This window comes from Eurosta solidaginis, chromosome 2, assembly GCF_040869045.1.
Source record: "Eurosta solidaginis isolate ZX-2024a chromosome 2, ASM4086904v1, whole genome shotgun sequence".
NCBI classification, from domain to species: Eukaryota; Metazoa; Arthropoda; class Insecta; order Diptera; family Tephritidae; genus Eurosta; species Eurosta solidaginis.
Genome location: NC_090320.1, coordinates 120,280,296 through 120,307,987, shown reverse-complemented (window position 1 = coordinate 120,307,987; position 27,692 = coordinate 120,280,296). Strand labels below are relative to the sequence as shown.

At 39.8% G+C, this 27,692-nt stretch overlaps 1 protein-coding gene across 5 annotated transcripts in view; it reads right to left on the bottom strand.

The window, feature by feature from the left end:
• Hr38 (Hormone receptor-like in 38) overlaps positions 1-27,692 on the bottom strand; it is an 801,608-nt gene that overhangs the window by 656,498 nt on the left and 117,418 nt on the right. Inside the window, exon 1 of one of the 5 annotated variants that reach the window (XM_067766146.1) lies at positions 11,970-12,078. The exons of 3 other annotated variants lie outside the window; for them this stretch is intronic. The gene's annotated coding sequence lies outside the window, so the exon portion shown is untranslated. Of the gene's footprint in view, positions 1-11,916; positions 12,079-27,692 lie in introns of those variants that run through there. One more of the 5 variants, XM_067766147.1, reaches the window with a different exon arrangement.

Here is a 27,692-nt window from a genome sequence, read left to right as displayed (position 1 = left end):
GTGTGATGTTAATGTGTTTTCGATGTGATGCGAATGGACTGTATGAGTGATAGCAATATTGTGATGATGATATGATGTGCTGTTGGTTGTAGCGGACTGTATGTGATGCTGAATGGATGTGACGATGATGTGATACTGTACTGACTGTATGTATGAGATATCGAGTTCTATTTGTGTTCTCGCTGGCTGCTGGTTTATTTTTATGTTGTTGGAGATAATAAATAACCTCTTTCAATTTTGTTCGCTTTATCCAAACAGAAAATTGGCAAAATTTTTAAAAAGGTGCTGTTTTCTCTATGATTTTTGAAGTATGCGTCTGAATATTAATTTCCTCGGCTCGAAGGACCAATGCTTTGTGGGGCAGTGTGGACCCGGGGAAGTCGAGCGTGTGCGTCGCAAATAAAAAGAAAGTAAAGAAAAGAATTAGCAACGAATAAGGACAAATTTATTCACTTTATAAACAATATAAATTCTTAGCTTTATTTATTATCAAAAAAGGAATTACTTCACAAACCAATTCGAAATTCACTGTTCTTAAAATGTTTAATTACACATTCGTACACGGCATAAATTATAATTCAACCAGAAAGATATACTAGTAAAAGGAAAGAACTAATTAAAATGCACACCTTACTATGCACTTGGCAATTCAAATTTATCAAATTAATTACCTGCAATCTTAATGCAAGTACAAATGGTTAAGATATAAAAAATGTACACCTGGCAATTCAAAGTTTGAGAATTACACTTGTGGAATTGGCAAAATTAATTATAAGTCGAAAATTAGGAAACTCACCTGTGAGATAGCTCCTGGCGCTCGGACGTTCAAAAACAGAAGAAAGAGTTTATAACGAAAAAAGGTGCGCACCACCTGCCAATAGCTAACGTTCGTCGAGTTTTTCTCCTTTGAAGTTAGCGCTCGGCAGGGGTGGGCCGTTACCGGTGAATAATAATATTGCCAAAAATGTGTATTAGGGTGGTAGCGAATATTTAGGCTGGTGGCCTAAACAGCCACTGTGACACAAGTTTTATAATAGACCAACGATCCTGCTTCAGTTGGAAGTATGCACTTGCGAAATTTCAACTTTTATAAAATGACGAATGTCCGGCAGTCAAGGGCTCTTAGACTATTAGGATAGGATAGGATAGGTTAGGTGGTAGCTGCCCTGATAAGGATAGCTCACTTGGACAACACGAAGGTCCGTTGTGATACCACATACACCAAAAATAACGGTGACTTAGATCTAGCTACTTAGAGAATCGTTGGGTAGCAACGATAAAGCTCCGAATGATACCGATCTCAACTTTGGATATATCCTCGGGAGATCCAAGTGAATCGCGACCGAAGTAATTTCGCCAAATTCTGGCAAAAGCTGGACAATAAAGCATAAAGTGATTTGGTGATTCCACCTCATCATCCTCCATACAGCTGCAGCAGGATGGAGTTTCAAGAATATTGAGACGTACCGCATGGATACCCATGGGACAGTGCCCTGTCAAAACCCCAATGACCATTGATAGGTGAGCCTTAGTGAACCCAATTATTTCAGCAGACCTCCGGCCATCCACTTTTGGCCAGAAAGATCTTGCTGCCCTTTAAGACGTGGTATCCGCCCAACGTTTGCTGAGCTGATTCGAGGCCCAGCTATGGAGGAGCAATCCACAGGTGGCCAGCGGGATCCCGAAATCCCTACAGCCATCTTCATCCGGTTCAGTTGTACCGATGCGGGCTAAGAGATCCGCTTGACAGTTACCCGGGATATCACTATGGCCCGGGACCCAGATAATCTTAATTGTAAAATAATTCGATGCAATCGCAAGCGAGGTCAGGCACCCCGGACCACCCTCGATCGCACTGTAGTTGAGCTCAAGGCCTTGATAGCCGCTTGGCTATCATAGTAGATGTTAAATTCCCTAACCGTGGTAGCACTGGATAGCATTCCATCCACCGCATCCTTAATCGCAGCAATTTCCGCTTGGAATACACTGCAGTGATCAGCCAACTTAAACTTGCGGCTTAAATTTAGCTCTTGACAAAAGACCCCCCCACCAACCTTTCCATCCAGCTTTGACCCATCCGTGAACAAGTTAGAGTGTCCGCGGTCAGAAACTCTATATCCCATATCACGAAGCCTGACCAGCGACCTTCCCGCGGCCGCCTTTCCCGCAATATCTACTGGGTATATGTTCAGCATGACGTTCAGGGCCAAGGTAGTTGTTGTTCTGAGACCGCCACTGATACCGATCAGCGCCGTCCGTTGCACTGACACTAACATTTTGGAGGTGCTCGCCGTGTCCAGTGCTTTCCACCAGACCAGCACCCCATATAGCAGAATCCGTTTGACCACCATCTCATAAAGCCAGTGTACTATTCTTGGCGAGAGTCCCCATCTCTTTCCGATAGCTGTTGTTGTTGTTGTTGTTGTAGCAATGCTCGCCCCACCTAATAGCCGCGACCGATCACAAATTGTCATCAATATCCTCTAACGGGAGTCCAAGGAAACTTGCCGTTTCAACAGGGGTGGACCATAAGGAAAGGGGTGTTAGAGGCTTTGGTTCCACATTACAATTAAAGAGATGGTTGGTGTCATGTGGGGACACATTGCAAGCAGGGCATACATTTTGTATGTCGGGGTTGATTCTGGATAGGTAAGAGTTTAACCTGTTACAGTATCCAGAACGAAGTTGAGTAAGAGTGACACGCGTTTCCCTGGGGAGTATGCGTTCCTCTTCTGCGAGTTCTGGATATTTTTCTTCAAGTACTGGATTCACCGGGCAATTCCCGACATAAAGGTCCGACGCCTGTCTATGGAGTTCACCAAGGACCTGCTTGTGTTTGTCCGCCTCATACGGCTGGGTTCTCAGGTGCCGTATTTCCTCAAAATGCTTACGGAGATGACTCCTTAGGCCCCTAGGCGGTGCTGGTTCGTCAATCAGATGTCTGTTGGGATGCCCAGGTTTCTGGGTATCAACAGAAACTGTTTGGTCAGCATCTCATTTCTCTCCCTGATGGGGAGTATTCTCGCCTCATTATGCAGATGGTGTTCTGGGGACATAAGAAGACAGCCCGTGGCGATTCTGAGAGCAGTATTTTGGCAGGCCTGTAGTTTCTTCCAGTGGGTGGTTTTTAGGCTTGGCGACCATATGGGTTACGCGTAGCACGTAATCGGCTGGCTAATTGCTTTGTATGTGGTCAAGAGCGTTTCTTTATCTTTTCCCCAGGTACTGCCAGCAAGGGATTTAAGGATTTTTTACGGCTCTGAATTCTTGGAACAATTGCGGTTGCGTGCGCACCAAAATGTAGATCCTGATCAAACGTCACACCCAAGATTTTGGGGTGTAGGACAGTCGGTAGCGTAGTGCCATCGACTTGGATGTTCAATATGGTCGACATTTGGGGCGTCCATGTTGTGAATAAGGTCGCGGAAGATTTAGTCGGTGACAATGCCAGGTTTCGCGAGGCGAAAAAACTGGAGAGATCAGGGAGATAGCCGTTTATTTTATTGCATAGCTCATCGATCTTTGGGCCTGGGCCTGTGGCCATTATTGTGCAGTCATCGGCGTAGGAAACGATTGTGACTCCTTCCGGTTGTGAAGGTATCTTAGATATGTAGAAATTAAACAAAAGCGGGGATAGGACACCACCCTGTGGCACCCCTTGTTTAATTCTCCTTTGTTTTGATGTTTCGTTTCTGAATTGCACCGATGCCTGCCGACCACCCAGATAATTTTTGGTCCACCTTTTAAGACATGGGGAAAGGGTAGACCCTTCCGGGTTTTGCAGTAACGAGCCATGGTTGACCGTATCAAAAGCTTTTGATAGGTCTAACGCTACGAGTACTGTTCTATGGTGGGGATATTGATTCAAACTAATGACATTTAGCGCGGAGATAGTGCTATGGAGTTTTCTGAAGACATGCTGATGAGGGGCTAGCTGCAAATGTGCTTGGAAATAAGGGAGCAAAATGGCTTCAAGCGTCTTTGCCACTGGCGATAGGAGAGATATCGGACGATATGACTCACCTACGTTAGCTGGTTTCCCAGGCTTTAGTAGCGGGACCACCTTGGCCATTTTCCATTTCTCGGGTATGACAAACGTGGAAAGAGACAGGTTGAAGACATGCGCCAAATATTTGAAACCCTCTTTCCCTAGGTTTTTAAGCATCGGCATGGCTATGCCGTCTGGGCCCACTGCTTTGGATGGTTTAGCGCGACCAATGGCGTCCTCAACCTCTCTAGCGGTGATGGTAATTGGTGACGCGCTGAGTTTGTGTTTATGTGCGTGTCTATTGGCTCTCCGTCTATCTTTGTCGACCGTAGGATGCATTATATATTGTCGGCAGAAAGCGCTCGCGCATTTTTTCGCATCCGACAGCACCTTATCGCCAAAGGCGATGGAAACTTTGTCTTTGTGCTTAGTCGGATTCGATAGGGACTTTACGGTGGACCAAAGTTTACCTACACCGGTAGAGAGGTTACAACCTCTTAGGTGCTCTTTCCATTTCGCCCGCTTGTGTTCGTCTACAAGCAATCTGATGCGTTGGTTTATATCCCTTATTTGGGGGTCGCCTGGATCAAGCTGTCTTATAAGGTCGCGTTCCCTCGCTAAACTCGCGGCCTCCGCCGTGAAGTGGGCCGGATTTCGGGAATTCTCCCGGCGGGAATGAAATGTGCCGAGGCGGATTCAATGACCTTACGGAAGGCACGCTCCTCTTGGCGGGCATCAGTCGGGATAGGGAGGGCAGCAAAGCTGCTGTCTGTTGCAGATTTATATTCTTCCCACTTTCATTTTTTGAAGTTTATGAAAGTGCGTTTTTCGGTGACGATGAAGTCGGCGGTACGCTCGAACGAAATAAGTATGGGCAGGTGGTGGAATGCCAATGTTACCATCGGCTGCCAGTTGACGCAGTTTACGAGTTCTGCGCTCACGATTGAGATATCTGGCGAGCTATGACAGCTTCCTACCATACGTTTGGGGGCGTCTCCGTTTATTGTGCAGAACGTCGTTTCGTCTATTTGATCCGCCAACACCTCACCCCTACTTTCCGATAGCTCCTCTGCAGCAGTACAAGGCAATGGCGCCTTCCTGGCCCGATCTTCCACATTGGGTCTCCAGGACAGTTTCTTGCCCAAAAAAATCCCCAAATATTTAACCCTATCAGAAAGTACCAACGGTACCCCTCCAATCGAGGGAGTTCTGAAATCGGGCATCTTATATCTTCTTGTGAAAAGGACCAATTCCGTTTTTCCCGGGTTGACCGCCAATCCACATGATTCAGCCCACCTAGCCACAGTATCCAGGTAGCCCTGAAGAACATCGCGCAGGGCGCTCAGAAATTTGCCTCTGACTAGGATAGTGAAGCCGACAGTAACCCCCGAGGTATCCTTTCCCGTAGGTACAGGTCAATAAACCGCTCAAACGTCTTAAGAAGAAACGACGAGAGACTGATTGGCCTGAAATCCTTAGGTGATACATGAGTGCTTCTGCCGGCCTTCGGAATGAAAATAACCCTAACCGTGTGCCAAGACTTCGGGATATAGTTAAGCCTGAGGCAGTTAGTATATATGATGGCCAACCAGCGGCAGGAAATCCCCAAAGACCTTTGAAGCTGCGCAGGAATGATTCCATCCGGGCCCGGAGACTTATAGGGCTTGAACAACCCTATAGCCCAGGTTATTTGACTTTCCCGTATTTGAATGGCAGGCACTTCTGCATGGCCAACGACCGCCGACCATGCAGGCGAAGATCCCTGCGCAACTGGGACATCGGCAAAATGATTGTCCAGTAAAAGCCTTAGGGACTCCTCGCTACTCATCGACCAGTCCCCACCATCATCTCTCAGATACCCCAGAGGAGCGGGGTTCCTAGAAATTATTACTTTGTTTGAATATTACTTTGTATTTCCTATTTTATTGAGAGTTAAGAAAGTTTTTGTTCATATGTTCAAAAAGAAAATTTTTGATTAATTAATTTTAGTGATTTTGGTAAGTTGTTTTCAATTTATAAAAAAAATGTCTCAAATAATTTATCCGTGAATTAATTTTCTTTTTAAATATCAAAGACTACACTCAGCAACTTCCACTATAGCAAAAAGTATTCTAAGTACATTCGTGCATATATCGCGGACCGCCGGTAAGGCTAGATGGAAGAATTACTAATTGCACTAAATTTTCAGTGTATATATTCCCATAAGCTAAACATATATACATATACATATTAAAAATCCTCTGACTATCGATATCTTTGCAAGTGCGTAAAAGTGTTTGCTTTTATCTGTAGCATGAATGCATAAAATTGTTGTGAGGATAATTTTTTATGTGTGGTTGGCAATTTAGTCGTGGGGTCAGCTTGGTATAATTCAAAATAATACCACTCTTCTCCATGACAGTTGAATACGATTGTGACACAATGAATCAATATGGTGATCAACTTGACCTTAGAATTTTTTATTCAAGGAGGCGTACCTATACAAAATACCGCATTGATAACTTAGAAGCCATTAAGCGAAACACAGTTTGGAACAGGAATTAAATCACGATTTCAGTTTTTAGGCCCTTATAAAGTGACAAAAATGTTTGTGCCACGGTAGGTACGAGACGAGCAAAGTAGGGACCGAGGTCTACTTCAACGGTAGCTGACATATGAAGAGATGGGAGTCATCATCCGAGGATGAACGATGATCAGGATAGCCGAGTTTGTAGGATAATATTAGCAACCGCGACTGTAGTTCACAAATTACAAAATTAGGAGGCGACATCTGTTGGTAGCACTTTACGCTCAATAACTTGTAGTGCTTCCATACGTGCTCGCGCAACCGATTCGCGTCACTACGAGGACAACCGGCAAAACTCAAAAGATTCAGTTTACTAGAAGTTCCGCGACATTTAACACTTATAACAAAAACGCACCACTACCGCGCCGGTGAGTCAAAGGTGTTTTAAATCTATATAAATTAAACTTAATCCTATTTTTAAAATAACTTAATATAAATTATTTCAATTAATTACTTAAAACCAATAAACTATTTGTTCATAAATAAAACTTAATAAACAAAAAATGATAAAAGAAAACTGAGCTGTTGGCCGTTTCCAGCAGTTGGCCCAATTTTATAGAGATTTCGGTTTCTCCGACATGTCTGGTGTTGGGATGATATGGTGATATTAAAAGTCGTATTGAAAAGAGGAATTTTTGTATAACTAAGTTTGCTTGCCATAATGATGCCTAGGCGAGCAGGAGATTGAACTGGCTACTCAAAGATGTTTTCAGTTTTTTGAAAAACTGGCATTATCACCGACAAAATCCACGGCGACTCTGTTTACGACGTGAAAGGAACATATCTCGCTAATATTGAACGTCACCCAAAGATCTTAGGGGTAACTTTCGATAATACTCTGACCTTCAAGGCGCATGCCACCGTAATTTTATCTAAAGTACAAAGCCGTAACAAAATCCTCAAGTGGCTTGCCGGAAGCATCCGGTGGAAAAGATGCAGAAACGTTGCTAACCACGTACAAAGAAATTAGCCGGCCGCTTATGAGCTACGCGTCACCAGATTTGTCGCCTGGTCCTAAAAACACATACTACAAAAAGCTGCAGGCCTCTCAAAATACTGCCATCAGAACTGCCACTGGATGTCTCCTAATGACCCCCGAACACCACCTGCATAGTGAGGCCAAAGAGCTCAATATTAAAGATCACAACGAAATACTGAACAGGCAGTTTTTGCAAAATTTTCATAAACCAGTACATCCTAGAAAACAACTAGTTGATCTAGCCCCGCCTCAACGGGGATTAAGGGAACATCTCCATAAGCACTATGACGAGATCCGGCACCTGCCAACACAGCCGTTTGATCCAGATAAGTTTAAGCAGGTCCTAAGCCAAATACAGAATCGGTAAACGCTTTTGCCAGGACGCGCCCAGTGAACCCTGTTATTAGTATGCAATATCTTAACCTTGCCGAAGAAGAAAGCACACTAGCAAGGGTGACCCGAATCACACTGGCCCAACTTCGTTCTGTTACTGTAACAGGTTACACCCTTACTTGTCCAGAATCAACCCGACGTAATGTATGTACTGCATGCGATGTGTCCCCACATGAAACCAACCATCTTTTCAATTGTAATGTGAAACCTACGCCTCCCACACCAAGTTTCCTATGGCCCACCCCTGTTGAAACAGCCAGTTTCCTTGGACTCCCGTTAGAGAACTTTGATGACAATTTGTGATTGGTCGATCCAATTGACAACAACTACGAACTTAATTAACATTCTGGTTTTGATCAAGCCTAAGAAATAATTGTTGTAGACCATCATTTGGTTTATTGATAATTTTTTCATGAATGCAAGAGGCTAAAACTCTTAACGCATTCGTACAAATAAGAAACTTATCTCCTAATATCTCCCTCTTTTAATACCCTACATGAATGAATAACAAAGAGCGAGAACTCGCTTTGTCTTGCAAACGGCGAGCGGACTGCAGGGAACACATGAATTGTAAATTCACAACAAAACACACCCAACAAATTATATGAAACTCGTGTTATTTATAGTATGCTAAGCCTATGTATATTTTCGCGTTTATGCCTTAACGGTATATAATGAGCTATTTTTTTTTTTTTTTTTTTTTTTGTATTTTGTTATTTTATGTGCAAATTTTTTTACGCTTTGTACTGATGGATACTATAACTTTACAACAGGAAGCTCTTGTTGGGGCACATCTGCCATCGAATAACATTGTTTTGGATCAAGAAGCAATGGGATGCCAATATGTTAAAGTAGAAAGAGAAAATAAAAATGGTCGTCTAAACATTCTTTTAATATTAAAATGTCTGTATACAATAAAAACTGCTTTTCATTGAGCTACTTCATGAAGATTCCGCGAATTGCAGCGGAATTCAGACGGAAAATAATTGTTGACCAAATTTATCGTATCAGTCATCGTAGCGACATTTCCCTTTTTTATTATAAATTTAAAAAATGCTTTTATATCACACAAGTCAACAAACTCCGCAACGTTGTTATAGAGTTTTGTTATATCTAAATTGATATCTGATAGAAGGGAGTCCTTATTTTGAATGATGTATCTGGTCTCGAGATACTTGTTTCAGTCGAAAACATCATTCTATGCGCTTTAGATTGGCCCTCCTGACATCAATTAGGGTCGCATTAAGCGAAATTAAACCAGTAATATAGCCCATAGCTGGAGGATCCCAAATTAAGTATGTAACATTAAAATTTACCAATTTCACTTGCTCCAACCAGAGTTGGGCATTATTCGAATACATTTTTATTCATATAATTATTCAAATGAAAGTTTATTCAAATGAAAACTTATTCAAAGTTAATTTATTCATGAATATTTTTTTAGATAATTTTGTTGGAATAATTTTCCGATTGAAAATTTGTTTCAAAAACCGATAGTTTACTCATTTTAATATGAAATGAACAAGATTACTTCGCATATGAACCGAAAGAAAACAAGTATTTCTTATTTATTAATCGAAAAAAAGTAAGCAATTTATTTGTCACTGAAATAAAATTTCTTTAAATAAACAAAATAATCTGTATTTGTGAATAACCGAAAAAAAATTATTTATCTTTTATTCGTTATTCGAATAAATTTTTCCCAACCCTGATATCATTCGCCCTTAGCATTTTGCCTTTTGAAGCAAAATCCGCATACTAAACATTTATGTTCACAGGTTTTGATCTGTTAAAAAGTTGCAAACCGCCAATACCTACGTCAATTTAAATCTCCAAAAACTGGCAAGTATCTGAAACAAAGTGTATCTTTATACCTATGTAAACAAATTTACCATGTGAAAGGACGTGGACATTCACTTTATCGCCCCTTGTTTTAAGTGTAATTTTCGAACAAAGTTGCAAACCTTTTATACCACTTTTATTGAGCATTTTTAGCAGACCGCCGACCAAATTATGAAGAACTTTGTAGCCAATTTCCCAACATCTAATTAATTTTCTTAAATAAATATACCTGCTGGACTCCGCATGAGTACTTTCTCTAAGCACATGACTATTTTTCTCACTATAGCCGCATGCACCATCAGGTAGCAACGCACTATATTCCACTTTCCGCCATAAGAACAACATTTTCACTATTGTCCTCAGAATTCACAAGTCAACCAATCTTTGAAATTGGTTTATACTGGCTTCAAAGGGCCTTTTTTTACTGCAATTTTTCATATTCCGCTTATTTATTTACATACTTTTTTTGCTAACAAAAGCCGGAATAATTAATAAAACTTAAAATTTTCACTGCAAACACAATTTCACGCCGATTTCTTGAATTTCGCGCCGTTTTGCTTTCTGTTCGTTCTTTTTGTTTTTTCGATGATGTGTCAAAATTAAGAGTAGCAGGGGATAAATGTATGCAATCGTGTTAGTGGTGTCAAAATATCTGTTAGTGTGTTGGAGTTTCCGTCAGCTTAGTCTTGCAGAGAATATGACGACTTGACTCTCTAAAGTGGCATAACTTCTCTGTTATTGGTTCTAATAAGTACTTTAAAACTTTAAGGTCCGGTTTTTCGGTACAACTTCATCTCTGTGTTCGTTCGCAATGACGGCAAATATACCCAAAAAGCATTTTAGGCTGGAGTACCACACGCGCTCATCTTCATAATTAGCATATTTCTAAAATATCAAGGTTTGTTTGGAAACAGTGTCTCAACTTGAGAATCAAAGCACTTACTTAAGTTGAAAAAAAAAAATATAGTTTCTAACTAGTACTCAATTGTGGTTCTTTAATTAAAGTCAAATGTAAGTTGGCAATAAAACAGTATTTTAACGAAAATAAAATAAAACATGCGCAATTTATTTCTAATTTATAACACTTCATTTCTGCTACCAACCAGGTGTTTATTTCTCACAATAAACAGCTCTTCGCTTTTGTGATATATACCACTTTGGAGAAGATTTTTTTCAACTATAACTCAACTCAATATCCAATACAGGATATTAACTGAAGAAATATTCCAGATATACAGTATCTCTCAAAGGTGGGAGAACAATTTGATAGTTTGGAGATCAACTCGAGAACTATAAATGTTAAATAAATTCTCAAAGTTTTGGATAGTGATTAGAAAATGATGTTGGATATCTATTTGAGAACTATCAGGTTTAAGAATAATTAAAGAATGATGTTGGATATTGACTCCAAAACTAGATTTATATTTCTCCAAGGCTGGAGAAATATTTTTTCTACGTTCGTTGGGTATACAAGTTGCCGTATCTACAAATTATCTAGATAATAAAAAAAAACTGTTGCCATAAAAAAGCTTACCCCTGAGATAGCCTTAGACTGTGACAGAAAACTGCTGAGTAGTTTAACTGCAGTTTAAATTTGACTGGAGTTTAAGCAAACTTTGTTTAACCAAAAACAAGTCCTTAATGGCGGTGTATTTCAAAAGGTATAAATACCAAAATCTTTGAAAAAAGGTAGTTTTGCAAAGTTTGATGGGCTGGGCCTTTGTGACTTAAGCTTACTATTTTAAGTATCTATTAATGATTTGCATTTAAAATCATAAAAGCAGTAGTTTTTTATTTTCTCCCTCAAGATGCGATATTGCTGGACATTACTCAGTTACTAAGTAGAGAAAAATGTGAAAGTTTTCATCCTATGATTTTGCTGAGGAAATCGCATATCTTTTTCTTTTAACATCGTTTTAGTCACTGAAAACACCATTAATTCTAAATTTGTCAATAGAACGATATTTTTTAATTTGAAACAGTCAACTGTAATAATATACTTATGTATATGTAGACTCACTGATGTACTAAATATGCACATTTTTATTGAATGTATATCATTTTTACAGTACATACTAAACAAATCTTAAACTGTTTTTATAGAAATTATTTATATATTGTCATATTCAGAGACTTATATTTATCTACCTGAAGAAAATACTTATATCTCCCCAACAAATATCTAATCTACATCAACTTACTTAACTGAACAACTATTACTCGTATTGTTCATTCGTAGTTTGGTCGCAATGTAAACAAAATCAAAAAACAATTTTTGCAAGGTAAGGTGGATGTTTCTTCTTGTTCATCGATAACTCTCAAACCTGAAATGCATCGTGTGCAGAAGAAATCAAAGCCTTGTCAAAAATTGGGTTATTCTCCGATGCACAGTGGCGTAGTGAGCATATCAAGCACCCGGGACGCTATACAATTTTGGCAAGCCGCCTAAATATATAAAATTACCTTGCATTTGACGAAGCAGATTCTTCAAGTTGATAAGTCAAGGGCACTTGACGATTACGTCAAGATTAATCTTCATTTGCTGAATGACAGTTTGTAGCTAGCAGATTGAGGCTCAATTTATTTTTGACTGCGTAGTACCATTTTTCGGTCGTACTTATATTCCGTTGAAACCGTTGTATTATAAAATTCAGCAAAATTTGGACACTTAATTTCGAGGTCGTTATCAGAATTATCTTTGTTGGTGAATAAATTTTCAACGTCTAGTCATATAAATCGTGAATATATGTCGCGCAATGCGTAAAGAGCAACCAACATATCTAGCCGATTCTCCATTCTATTTGCGGTTAATTTTAACCTCTATATTTTCTATCTTTTACCCAATAAAGCACATAATTTATAACGAGAAATGCTCGACTAATCTTTTATTTTCTCCCACACACTACCTGTTCATTGAGACCCCGGTGCGCCCACCTACCGCAAGGAGTAGACGTACCCCGACCGAAAGGTGTAAAAATAAAATTTTTATTAGTTATTTCGCTGGTACTATTTTGTTGGTTTCCAAATTGGAACGAAATTCTGTATGTTGCTTCTAGTACAATTTTATTACCTTTTCGGTTTGTTCGGAACCAGTCGGGAAGTCAGTGGATATTAGCATACCATGCCCTGTCCTATATTTGAAAAGCGTGCTTCGCCTACCACACCAAAGATCATGGGTTCACGCCCCGAAAAGCAACATCAAAATTTTAGAACCAAGTTTTTTCAATCAGAAGAAAGTTTTTCTAAGCGGGGTCACCCCTCGGAAGGGATTTGGCAAGCACCCCAAATGTATTTCTGCCATGAAAAGCTTCTCCTTGAAAACTCATGTGCCCTGCAGATGCCCTTCGGAGTCAGCATAAAACATGTAGGCCCAGCCCCGCTAATTTGTAGGAAAAATTAAATGATGCACGACGCAAATTGGAAGAGAAGCTCGGCCTAAAATGTCTTCGGAGGCTATGTCGCTTACATTTATTTTTTTTTTTTTATAATTTATATGTCAAATATTGTATTCACCTTTATATAATTACTTAGATATAGCGAATTAAAATTATAGTTTCACTTATACTCCGCCTTTCATTCCCACTCTCACTTCCACCCTCTTTTCACCTTTCAGTACTTCTACCTCTCCCACCTAAATAACCTCATATATAAGGAATATATAAAACAAATGTAGAGAAATTAAAGTGGTAATTTACCCCTCACTCACTTTCACCTTTGCTTTCTTCTCGACTTTCATTTCTACTCCCTTCATCTATACCACCTAAAGTATCTTCGGAGGTTATGGCGCCTTAAATTTTTTTAAAGAATTTATATATCAAATATTGTATACCCCCTTTCGATAATTATATAGATATATCGAACTAAAAATTTAGTTTCACTTCTACTCCGATTTTCATTCCCAATTTCACTTCCACCCTCTGTTCTCCATTAAGTCTTTCTACCTCTCGCATTTAATAACCTCATATACGGAATATATAAACGAAATAAAGCGAATTTGAAGTGTTTATTACGCCCCCTCTCATGCCCACCCCCACTTTCACTTGTGCTTCTACTTCGACTTTCATTTCTACTCCCACCTAATGTTTTTGATATTTGGAATTTTTTTCCCAAATATTGGATACCTGCTTCAAATAGTACGGAGGTGAAGCGAGTTTAAATATTTGGTAATAAGAGGTTGACACGGCCCACTTTTTCAAAAATTCCTAGAGCCAGAAAATACCGGGTGACCATGTGAACCTACTGGAAAATTTTTTGTAAAGATCGACTGAGTACTTTAGATGCTCATAGGTCACACACACAACAATTTTTGAGAGAAAGAGAAAGTAGACTAAAAGCAGAAAGAACACTAAACCTCGACCCGCATCACTCAACGGCATTCTTTGAGGGCGAGGATTTCCTAATAAATAATCTTAGCAAAAAAGTGAGAAATACACAAATTATTAAATACGAAAACTTAAGTCTACCACTCCTTCTCCCTCTACCTCAACCTCAGCCTCAACCTCTCCTTTTCCCTCTACCTCTACCTCTCCTTATCCCTCTACCTCAAACTCTCCCTCTCCCTCTACCTCTCCTTATCCCTCTACCTCAAACTCTCCCTCTCCCTCTACCTCTACTTCTCCTTCTCCCTCTACTTCAACCTCTCCGTATCCCTCTACCTCTACCTCTACCTCTACTTCTACCTCTACCTCTCCTTCTCCCACTACCTCTGCCTCAACCTCAGCCTCAACCTCTCCGTTTCCCTCTACCTCTACCGCTACATCTACCTCTCCTTCTCCCTCTACCTCAACCTCTACATCTACCTCTACCTCTCCTTCCCCTCTACTTCAACCTCTCCTTCTCCCTCTACCTTAACCTCAACCTCTACCTCTCCTTCTCCCTCTACCTCAACCTCTCCTTCTCCCTCTACCTTAACCTCAACCTCTACCTCTCCTTCTCCCTCTACCTCAACCTCTCCTTCTCCCTCTACCTTAACCTCAACCTCTACCTCTCCTTCTCCCTCTACCTCAACCTCTCCCTCTACCTCAACCTCTACCTCTCCTTCTCCCTCTACCTCAACCTCTCCCTATCCCTCTACCTCTACATCTACCTCTCTTTCTCCCTCTACTTCAACCTCTCGCTATCCCTCTACCTCTCCATCACCATCTCCATTTCCATTTCCATCTGATCTGTACTAAATCAACCATGTTTATGTTATCATAATATTAAAATAAAATAACGAACAAGCTTCGGTTATTTTTTAAATTCCTTAGTTTCCTTCTCTTTGTCCGACTTGCTCCTCTCCCTCTGCTGAGAAGGAAACAAGCTATGGACAAATGTGAGGTGCTTGTCCAACCCTGCGAAATACAATAACTGGATGTCTCATACTTTGGGTGATTGTTTCTCTTCGCACCCGAAGAGATGAACGAGCCTGTCTAGCGACCATGTCAGGGCCGCTTACTAAGCATAAACCTATATGTTAGGTCCCGCTCTTACGATAGCCGGTTCTTCGCACCAATAAGACTCTGTTTTAATCCCCCATATTGTCATCCATACAGCTTTAACGATCCTCAATCTCCTGCTACAGGCTGAAACTCAAACAAAAGCTACACCTATTGCGTCTGCCTTAAAATATATGCCTTGATTATTCGTGGTACGATGGAAGAGTTTCCACCGGACTTTACCTCACCTAACAGACCTAGCCCTCATTACACATCACTCCGTGCAATACAATCTATTTGATCCTGATATCAGACACAGGTTACGGGGTTAGAATATACCCACGGTAGGTATGCCTGTCGTAAGAGGCGACTAAAATACCGGATTCAAGGGGTTTGTGTACCGCATCCCTTTCAGGTTGCCAGCGCAATACATAGCTTTTCCAAATCTAATTGTCAACCTTACCTGTCCATGGCGAATTCTGTTACATTAAAAGCCGAGGCTCCGGCCACCCCCAACTCCTCACGGATCTAGGGGGTGGGAGGGCGGGATGGCCTAGAAGGTCGCATGTGGTCATAGCAAATCGTACCTGAGATGGTCGGGCTTGGTACCGGAACGTACCGGATCTGCATCCGGCAAAGGACCATCAACTCGATAACACTCCCCAAGGCCTTCGGGGAGTGTCCTTGTCGCTACAACAACAACAACAACACAGGAATAACTCCTTAAAATGGCAAGGCATATCCATCCTGTCAGGCGATACAGACCTCCAAATATAAAACATCACCTGCCTAAGTAGTTGTCATCCTGCTCAGGAGAAAAGATCGCATAATTCTTAGCGATCTCAATGCCATTCCATCACAACCAGGGGTTCGCGAAGCCACCAAAAAGGAGAGGACCTACAGATAAAAACCCACCACACGACGCGCATGGAAAAGACTTTGGCGATTGGGTTACGCACATTTTACTCTTCAAATGCAGTTACAATTCCATATCGTACCACTTGATGCCCTTAAAGTCCTGAGGCCATTTTAAAAATGAAAAAAAAAAAGTTTATACAAAGTATGTAGATATGTATATATTTTTAAAAATACATCTACTATGTACATGCAAATAGTAAACAACTTTAATACTTAGCTAGTTTTTTTTATTCTAAAGCTTCTGATTTAGGATATTTTCCAATTTACAAAATACAAATTATAGAAAGTTTTTTATAGTTTCCAACTTCTGCTGCTCTATTTCCTCCAATATTTCATGGTGTCTCTTCTTCTCCTTTTCTCTCGCCTCTTTCAATTCTAGTTCAGTTTTTTTATGCAAAAGCAGTTTGTCGAATGCATCGGCAATTCGTTTCAACAAAACATTTTGTTCAGCGCACACTTTTTCAAATGTATCAACAGGTCGCCGATGTTTACGCGATGTACTTGGTAGCTCAGTTTCAGCAGCCAAATTAGCAGCAGGTTCGGCCGTACTGGCACAGCTTTCATCAGTTATGCTTTTAACATCGTCATTGGTTGCCTCCTCACTGCTAACTATTTTTTTAACTCGTGAGAGTCCAAAGCGTCTGACGCCACTCGTACCCTCCACCGATTTAAACAAATTGCCAGGCACCGCAATTGCTTCTTCACTGGGTGAAATAGGCTGCTGAAAGTATGGTCCACCACCAGTGGCGTTCACTTCGCGCCGGTTGTCAGAAAGTTTCTTTTTTATGCTGCCTTTCCAATCAATCCAAGACTGTAAAGAAAAATAAAATATACCAAAAGGAAGACCAACTTTTGTTAGTTTTGCTTACCTTTTTCCAACCAGCCAAATCTTTACAGGGTGGCCCTACAGCATTGAGAGACTTAGCAAGATTGGACCATTTTTGCTCTATCTCCACTCTGTCACCTTTCGTGTAGCTTCTAGCAATATCTTCATCAGCTTGCATAAAAGATAGAATGATTTGATCTTGTTTTGCGTTACGCTTTTTCCCCCTTATATATGTGTGTACATACATATGTAAGTATTTATGCCATAATTCAATAAAATATATTAAAATGGTCAATTGAATACTTACATTTTGGTTCCTTTTCGTACGTATACAAGTAATTAATAAAATTTAGCTTTTGCTTGCATCTTCTATTTTGCCGAAATTAAATATGTTTGTTGACAAAAGAAATCTATTTTAACAGTGAACAATTGTTTTTATAAAGAGTTTATATTATATTTTCATATCTTCCCATGTATTCTGAAGAAAGAAATGAATATTAACTAAAGAAAAATATTCTACGTTGTAATGTGCTTCGAATACTTCATTCGACTATTTAATTCCTTGGGCATGGCAACAATGAACTTTTCGATTATTACTGTGCATGCGCTGTAGTGAAATTGAGAACACGTCGGTTTCGTTTCGACCAGGATCGCTTTGATTAGCTTCACAAATTTTTGATAGGAATTTTCAAATTAAGATTTGTTATACTAAATAAATAAATTGCCCAGCAAAAATTTGTTATAAATCTTCCAAATAAAATGAATAATTTAATAAAACTTATTTGTGGGAAAAATAATGTAATTATCTGTGATTAATAGGCTAATTACTTTCGATTCCGACTGCCCAGAGGGAAAACTTTTCAAATCGACCAAGTCTGGTCGGAATCGATATTCAGACAACCAATCCATTTCGAATCCGAATAAATTGGCCGTCCTGATGTCACGTTGTTTAAATTTTTCCCAAATTATTAAATAGTTTATACGTAATATTAAAATGCTACGTATACGCAGTGGCACTAATATTTTCAGGTGGTGCGGATATACTTCCGTGTAATTGCTTGGTGTTTAATTTAACAACCTGCTTATCAATAAAAAATATTATAGCGCATGATATCAAGTATAGCATATATAGATATAGATGGGGGGGGGGGGGGGGGGGGGGGGGGGTGGTTTTGAGGGGGCCCGCTATTTAGAGGTACTATGACATTTTTTTTAATACAGGAGAGTCTTTAGTTGTTCCATGTGCAAATTTTAAGCCGAATTTCAAAAGCAACGAAAATTTGCATTTCGTTTTAATATTATAGTGAAGTGTGAAAAATAAAAATTTATATATATAAAAAGAAAGGCTAAAATGTGTGTTAGTTGGTCGCCGGTGTTTGAAGAGATGCGTCGGTCGATTTTGTTCAAACTTTCACACAAGTTGCGTAAACCTCACGCGGTGGTTACGATCGACGTACAGGGTCTCGAGATAGAGGCCAAAACGTGGGCCAGTGAATGCCTAGACCATGTTTATACAATATGGATATCAAATGAAAGCTGTTAATGAGTGCTTTGGTACGGAGTAATATATAATCCAGAGACGGAATGGGACTGGGATTAGGACTAGGACTGGGACTGAGACTCGGAGTGAGACTGGGACTGGGACTCGGAGTGGGACTGGGACTGGATTAAAATACATACCACCCTCTGGGACAGGCAATAAGGGATGCAGAAGAATGAGAAGGAATTGAGAGAAGAGAAAAGAGAGGAGAAGAAGGAGATTGAGAAAGAGATAGAATGAGACGAAGATGGAGAGAGATGAAGCGAAAAAGACGGAGGAGTGAATAAAAGGATTAGGAAAAAGTGAAGAGGGGGGAGGGCAGAGTCAGACGGAAAAAGCTTATTAAAATGTATTTGTTCAAACTTTCACACAAGTTGCGTAAACCTCACGCGGTGGTTACGATCGACGTACAGGGTCTCGAGATAGAGGCCAACACGTGGGCCAGTGAATGCTTAGACAGTGTTTATACAATATGGATATCAAATGAAAGCTGTTGATGAGTGCTTTGGTACAGAGTAATATATAATCCAGAGACGGAATGGGACTGGGATTAGGACTAGGACTGGGACTGAGACTCGGAGTGGGACTGGGACTGGGACTGGATTAAAATACATACCACCCTCTGGGACAGGCAATAAGGGATGCAGAAGAATGAGAAGGAATTGAGAGAAGAGAAAAGAGAGGAGAAGAAGGAGATTGAGAAAGAGATAGAATGAGACGAAGATGGAGAGAGATGAAGCGAAAAATACGGAGGAGTGAATAAAAGGATTAGGAAACAGTGAAGAGGGGGGAAGGCAGAGTCAGTAGGAAAAAGCTTATTAAAATGTATGCAGATAGGCCAAATTTAGGGCAGGACAACGTCTGCCGGGTCTTCTAGTATGTACATATATTTAGAAGTAGTTTAAGTAAGGGCAATAAATGTAATCGTAAGCCTAATACACTATCAATAATAATAATTAAAAACCAATAAAACTAAGTTCCGCAAACAAATGCATAAACTGGTAAAGTATGCAATGTAGACACAACGCGTGACCTAATTAATTATTAGTAATCATCAACTTTTTTTTTTTTATTTTTTTTTATTTTAAGCATCAACTTTATTTACTTATTGCCAAGCATGCAATTTATTATTTGTTAACAGTTACAGATATTTATGTTAGCGTAAGCATTTATTTGTTATAAAAGACTTAGTACAATAAAGAACAGTGTGCAGAAAGGAAATATCATCTTTTATTGCATAACGAGATTAGTGACACTACTAAGCCCATCAACTCATTTATGATTAAAGGTACGGTGTTTCTACCCTAGCTAAATTCAAACTCAATAAGCCAACTTAAGGCGAATCTGCAGTTAGTCTGAAGTTAACACAACAGCTTAAGGTGAATCTACCTAAGATATTCAATCTACTCGAATGGTGTTCTACCAAGTCGAACATTTTGGTGACCCCGGCGAGATCCTGCGATCAAGGATCAGGATCACACAAGAAGACGCACCGCCGTCATCATCAAGCTGTTTACAACAAGTTGCTGCTTCATACTGGCATCAACATCATCGTGTTGGACAAGCTATTATAACCAAGTTGCTGCTTTATATTGGCACCAACATCATCAAGCTGTTTAGAACGGTGCAGTGCAATTTCTCCCAACAAAAAAATTAAATAACTCCCAAATATTTTCCATACAAATTGGGACTTATTTCATAATTTTTGCTGGTAATTATATCATAATGAAATAACTCCCAAATGAAATAATCCTCAATAAAATTTCTCTGGGAGTTATTTCATAATTTTTTATAGTTTTTTCATTTTTATTGGGACTTACTTCATTGTTTGTAATTCAGGCATTGGGAGTTATTTCATTTTTGTTGGGAGTTATTTCATTTTCTTAAAAATACAATTTTATCAAAGTTTGACGTTCTTCTAACAGTTTCTATGGGTCGGCTATACATTAAGGGACCAATTGGTTTTATTCGTAAACCAAAGGGGTTTGAACTTTGAAATTTTGCACGTAGGTTCTCAGGGAGTTCCCCAAGGAGAATCAGTAAGTAATTTTTAATTGTTAATAACAATTTACTAGTAATTAGTAGTTAAAATTACCATGGTATAACTATCACTTTTTATCTACATACGAACACTTTCACAAGAATTTTATACATAAGTACACTTTATAATGTTTATAAAACCACAATCAACTATTTTCATTTGTTTAAATTTGCGTATTATTGTAAAATTTTATGATTTATTTGTTAACTTTCCGCGAACACAAGCCTACAGCCATTTTATCTAATTCACTGCTTGCTTGGTGGTACCAGATGCTTTAAATTGTTCCAACGAAAGAAAAATTTTTAAATATTACCAACGAGGAAAATGGAGCTTTTTCATTCAACTCTATTTATTTATTTTACAAAAAAATAGAAAATTTGGAATAAAAAATTGCGCGATACACAGTTGTTGAAATATGATACATAAAATAGCAACCCTAAATTTGTAACAATGCGTATGTCAGATAATCTCACACTTTTATTGTTTTTGACACTTTGAGTCTCTTATTAAACGTTGAACAGTACACTCGTGTTTTTACTTATTGATCTTTGGGAAAAACCTCAACATAACTTTTAACAGGTTATGGGCCCAGTAAGCGCATGTTCAATTGAAAGTTAAAAAGTATATTTTTCGTAAATTGAGTTCCATGTACCAGATCGAGAAGCTGGACGATAAGAATTATGATTCTTGGTCCGTTCATATGCGCAGTGTGTTGGTGCATTCTGAGCTATGGAAAATAACTTCAGGGGAGTGCAAAAGAGACGACACAGGTGATGCTGACGAAGTGGCAAAGTGGATTGCTCGCGACGAGAAGGCTTTGGCCATGGTCACATTAAGCGTGAAGCCAACGCAACTGAATTATTTGCGGCATTGCAAAACGTCGGAAGAAGCGTGGAAAAAACTTAAAGAAGTTTATCAGCCAAGTGGTCCGGTAAGAAAACTTTCACTTTATAAAAAGTTATTGAGCCTAAAAATGTCAGAGGGTGAAAACGTTGCGGCGTATTTGAATGTGTTCACCACAATTATGGACAAACTAGCTGAAGTGGGCATAGAGCTAAATCAAGAGCTGGTTGCCATTATATTATTTTCTAGTTTGCCAAAAGAATTCGAGAATTTTGTCATTGCGATGGAAACGAGGGACAATCTTCCATCGGTTGACGTGCTAAAATTGAAGCTTCTAGAAGAAGGCGAGCGTCGTGGTAGCATGCATGAACATACAGCTAACGAATTTAGCGGACAGCAAGCGTTTGCAGCGAAGTCGACGTCTAGCGGCAACAGAGAGAACAAAAAGGTAATTACAACAATGTTACTTGCTATCGTTGAGGAAAAAAGGGCCATATAAAAAGCAATTGTTCGGCGAAATTAAACAAATCTACGCAGCAACAACAAAGCTCCTTCACTGCTTTGGGTGCAACAGATTGCGAAACATTCGACAGAGGAAAGTGGTGTTTAGATAGCGGCGCGACAGCGCATATGTGTTGCGACCGAAAATTGTTCTCGAACTTTGTGAATCATACAGAGTGGATCGCATTGGCCGGTGACAACAGCATTCGTGCAGAAGGTAAAGGCGATGTCAAAATACAAACGGACATGTATGTTGTGACACTAAAAGACGTTTTGTTCGTGCCTGGTATGAGAGGCAATTTTATATCAGTCGGTCGTGCAGTCGAGATGGGCTGCGCAGTAGTTTTTGGCAGGGAATTCGCAACAATTAAGAAAAACGGCGCCGATATTTTGCGTGTAAAAAGAACAAAGCATTTGTTTATGCTGAGTAATGAGAAAAGTGGTTGTTTTGGCGCTATTCAAAGTGACGCAGTAATGTGGCATAATAGATTTGGCCACATAAATTATGCGAGTTTGAAAGAAATGTCAAACAAGTGCATTGTAAATGGTTTAGAAAATGTAGATTTTTCTGTGAAGCCATCGTGTCAAACGTGTATGCTTAGCAAAATACACACACAACCATTTCCAAGTGCAGCAGAAAATAAATCAAAGAATTTGTTAGAATTGATACATACGGATGTATGTGGGCCATTTGAAACAACTTCACTTGGTGGTGCGAAGTATTTTTTACTATTTATTGACGACATGTCAAGGCGAGTTTTTGTTTACTTCTTAAAATCAAAAGATGCAGTTTTTGATAAATTTGTATCGTTTTGCTCAATGGTAGAGCGACAAACTGGCAGAAAAGTGAAAGCAGTTCGTAGTGACAATGGACGTGAGTACGTCAACAAATCATTTAATGAATATTTTGATAAGCATGGCATAGTGCGGCAATTAACAGTTCCCTACACTCCTCAGCAAAATGGGGTGGCTGAGAGGGCAAACCGCACGTTGGTTGAAATGACCAGGTGTTTATTGGCACATTCGGGTATGTGTGCGGCGCTATGGGCAGAGGCAGTGACAACTGCCGTGTATTTGCGGAATCGATTGCCAACTAAGGCATTAAATAATATGACACCATATGAATCATGGTGTGGTAAGAAACCTACAATAAAACATTTGCGAGTATTTGGCTCTACGGCAGTGGCATTAGATAAAACGCAGCGTAGCAAATTTAAAGTGAAGGGTAAACAATACAAAATGGTTGGTTACTCAATGGTTTCAAAAGCGTATAGACTATACGATCCTGATGTTAGACAGGTGGTTGAAAAACGCGACGTATTATTTGGTGAATGCTATAGCGTGGAAGCGTGTAACGACGAACAAATAACATTCGATTTTTTTGATAACAATCAGGTTCAAGCTGACACTGGTACTGCTGGTGATGTAGATTCTGATAAAGAAATCTGTAGCGATGATAATAAAGAAATCTGTAGCGATGATAATGCAAGCGATATGTATGCGAGTGCTGAAGAAGAAGTTGAGCACATTGGGCGTGGTAGACCTAAGCTCGTGCGTAATGGTAAACGAGGTCGTCCACGAAAAGTATTTACTGTTTTAAATGCTATGAGCACTAAGGAGGTGCTTGTTCCTCAAACATACGAGGAGGCAATTAGTAGCGATAAAGTTGATTTATGGAAGGCCGCCATGAAAAAAGAACACGATTCGTTGGTTGAAAATAATACATGGCCTTTCGTAGACTTACCAAAGGGCCAGTCAATAGTAGGGTGCAAGTGGGTATATACCCTAAAGCGCAACGAACATGGCGACATTGAGCGTTATAAGGCACGGTTGGTGGCAAAGGGGTGTTCACAGAAGTATGGAGTGAATTACTCGGACACTTTTTCTCCAGTATGTCGGTTTGAGACCATACCGTTGGTATTGGCATTAGCAGCAGAGATGAAACTACATGTACACCAGATGGATGTATGCACAGCATATTTAAACAGCGAACTAGATGATGTCGTATACATGAAACAACCACAAGGTTACCGTGATGAAAGTCAACCAACAAAAGTCTTAAGGTTGCACAAGGCCATATGTGGTTTGAAGCAGTCTGGAAGAGCTTGGAATTTCAAGTTAGATGAAGCGTTGAGAAGTTTAGGTTTCAGTCAGTGCGAGAGCGAACGTTGTTTGTATAAACAAGATATCGAAGGTAACCTTTGCTTAATCCTTGTTTATGTTGATGATCTGCTTCTAGCATGCCAATCGAAGGAAATCATGACTAGGGTCAAGGCGAATATATGTGATATTTTTGAATGCATTGACAAGGGTCCCCTTCATATGTTTTTGGGTATGCAGATTGAGCGTGAAGGTGAACTAGGTGATATCACCATTGTTCAATCCCAATATATCACAGATTTATTGACGCAGCATGGTATGGAAGTATGTAGGTCAGCATCGACACCATTAGATGCTGGTTACCAAGTAGCGTGTGATGATGAACGTTGTACTAGGGTTGATCAGACATTATACCAATCTACGATTGGGGCGCTGATGTAGCTGGTGCTTTCGACAAAACCGGATATATTCCATTCGGTAGCCAAGTTGGCACAGCGAAACAAAGATCCACATAGCGAACATTTGGCGGGCATAAAGCACATTTTAAGATACCTAGCATCAACCAAAAATATGAAGTTGCGATATAGAGCATGCGGTCAAGGGTTGAAGGGTTACGCAGATGCCGATTGGGGCGCCAACAGAATTGATCGAAGATCATACACCTGCTACGTGTTCTTCCTTGCAGGAGGGGCGATTTCCTGGAAGTCAGAAAAACAGGATTGTGTAGCCTTAAGCAGTACCGAGGCCGAATACATGGCCATGTCATCGGCAGCAAAAGAAGCACTACATTTAAGACGTATTATAATTGAGATTGGATGTGGTAACGGTCAAACTCCAACGATATTGTACGGGGATAACATTACTGCTCAACATTTGGCAAAGAATCCAGTGCATCATGCTAGATCGAAGCACATTGATATCAGATATCATTTTATTAGAGAGATTGTTGAGAAAGGTGAAATAAAGTTAGAATATGTATCAACTAATAACATGATAGCTGATATTTTAACAAAAAATTTGTCGAAGAAGAAACACAGATTTCATGAAATTGTTAAGTTTAGAAGAATAACATTCGCATTGAGGAGGGGTGTTGAAATATGATACATAAAATAGCAACCCTAAAATTGTAACAATGCGTATGTCAGATAATCTCACTCTTTTATTGTTTTTGACACTTTGAGCCTCTTATTAAACGTTAAACAGTACACTCGTGTTTTTACTTATTGATCTTTGGGAAAAACCTCAACATAACTTTTAACAACAGTAATTCTGCGTAGAACACTTTCTGGATAAGCGGCCTTCGGCCGCGCTTATAAAAGATAACACTGGGCTACGCCATGCCAAGTCCGGGCATGTGGTATAACCGTGGCTACCGCTACTGTGATGTCCTTCTGCGTAGTACACCCTTCTGCGTAGTCCGCCACGGTTATACCCCATACCCGGACTTGGCATGGCGTAGCCCAGGGTTATTTATTATAAGCGCGGCCGAAGGCCGCCTATGCAGAAAGGTGTTCTACGCAGACTTGTTCCTTTTATTTTTTACATTTAATAAATTATGTTAATTTCATAAAAGAAATGCGATTTTTTAAAATAAATTACGTTTTCTTCGACAACACTATTCAAGTTTTCTTGTAATTGTAACTTTTACATATGTACATAATAGTTTGCTGTATTTTTCAAATCTCATTGTAACTGATTATATAGTATAAAGATACCATTTCAAATTTTGATTTGGGATTTATTTCATTTTTTTGGGACTTATTTCATTTGGGAGTTATTTCATTTTTTTTGGGACTTGTGGTTTCATTATGAAATAACTGGCAAATATTGGGAGTTATTTCATTTCCTTCTTTGGGAGTTATTTCATTTATTAAAGTTGGGAGTTGTTTCATTTTTATTGGGACTTATTTCATGGGAGTTATTTCATTTGGGAGTTATTTCACTGCACCGTTTACAACAAGTTGCTGCTTCATACTGGCACCAACATCATCGTGTTGAACAAGCTATCATAACCAAGTTGCTGCTTCATATTGGCACCAACATCATCAAGCTTTAAAACCAAGTTGCTGCTTCGCATTGGCACCAACATCAACGTATACAAGTCATCCTGTAACAAGACACAGGATAACATTAGGAAACGAACTTATAGAACGGAACAAATTCACGCCATAACCCCAACGATTATCCATTCTGACCAACGTTATGACCAATTTCGAAGAGCTTGTCTCTGCCCAGCAGAATACGGCAGACGAGATCGAGACCCTCAATCGGAATTTCAGGAAGGACTCGAGTTCAAGAAAAACTGAAGGGTATTATGAAGAACGTCTTCAACGCCTTGAAAATGCGTGGTTGAAGTTTGAGAGCACGGACAATCGAATAAGGTGTCTCTCTTCTCTACCAATGCATCATTAATATTTCACGGACCAGTATCTACGTATTTCAGATACGACGATAAAATACAGGGAATTGTTTGAGTCCGAAATGCTGCGAATTTTTAAATCAGCAGATGTTCAACGGAAGGAAGGTCAAGAGGGTGCAACTAAGGAAAGGGATCAGGAACCACGTGATAACACGCTCAATAAGGTTCTTCGAAATCAGAAGGCCTTAATACGTGCCTTAAGCCGAAATTTTGACGAAATAAAGGATGAGTCCAATCAAGATCATCCTGAGTCATACTACACAACCAAGGTAGCGCTTATTACCAAATATCTGCAGGATTTTTCTGTCAACAACGATGTATTATGGCAATCGAGCACGAGTAAAGATATCGACGGCTATAGACAGGATGTCTACTATGAATTAGAAGCCCAAGCGCACAATACCCTCTCTGAATTACAGCAGCACACCGGTATTAACATCACAAATATGTTACCCAACCACAACGCAAATGAACAAAACCTAGTACGGCTACCAAAAATTCAGATCCCAAAATTCAACGGAAGCTATCTCTATTGGATAGCTTTCAAGGACATGTATGTTGTCAGATGATACACAATGCACCAATTAGCCAGGTACAAAAAATGTTTTATCTGACAACGCACTTGCCGGACGAGCCAAAAAATCTGATAAGACACTTGCCGATTTCCACTGCAAATTTGAAATCGCATGGAACCTGTTACTAAACAGATACGACAACAAACGGTTCATTGTGACGACACTACTGAACAACCTACTATCTCATCCAAAGATAAAACACGAAACAGCGCAAGCCATCAAATGCCTACATGACCTTGCCAAGGAATGCGTACATGGGTTAAAGGCACAGGGGCTTCCAGGGGACCAATGGGATGCTATAATGGTGCACCTATTATTAATAAAATTGGATCACTCCACTGAAACGTTGTTTGAGCAATCTCTCAATGATAACAAGAGGCTCATAAGCGTAAGTGAGCTATTAAAATTCACAGAAAATCGCTTCCAAGCATTGGAAACTCGTGGAAGGGCCGGCGAAACTAGCTCGGTAAGGGACAAGGTCAAAACAACGGCAATTGCCTCGACCACTGCGTGTAAATTATGTGGATCAGCAGATCAACCCATATATTACTGTGAGAAATTTTTTTAAATTTCACCGAATGACAGATTACAATGGACCAAAAGAAGCGGTTGTGTGTCAACTGTTTTAGGACGGAGCACCGCGGCAAGGAATTTACCAGACGCTCCTGCTCCAAGAGCATGAAGAAGCATAACACATTGCTACATTTGGATACGTCAATACGTAAGCCAGCAACCACCTCAGAA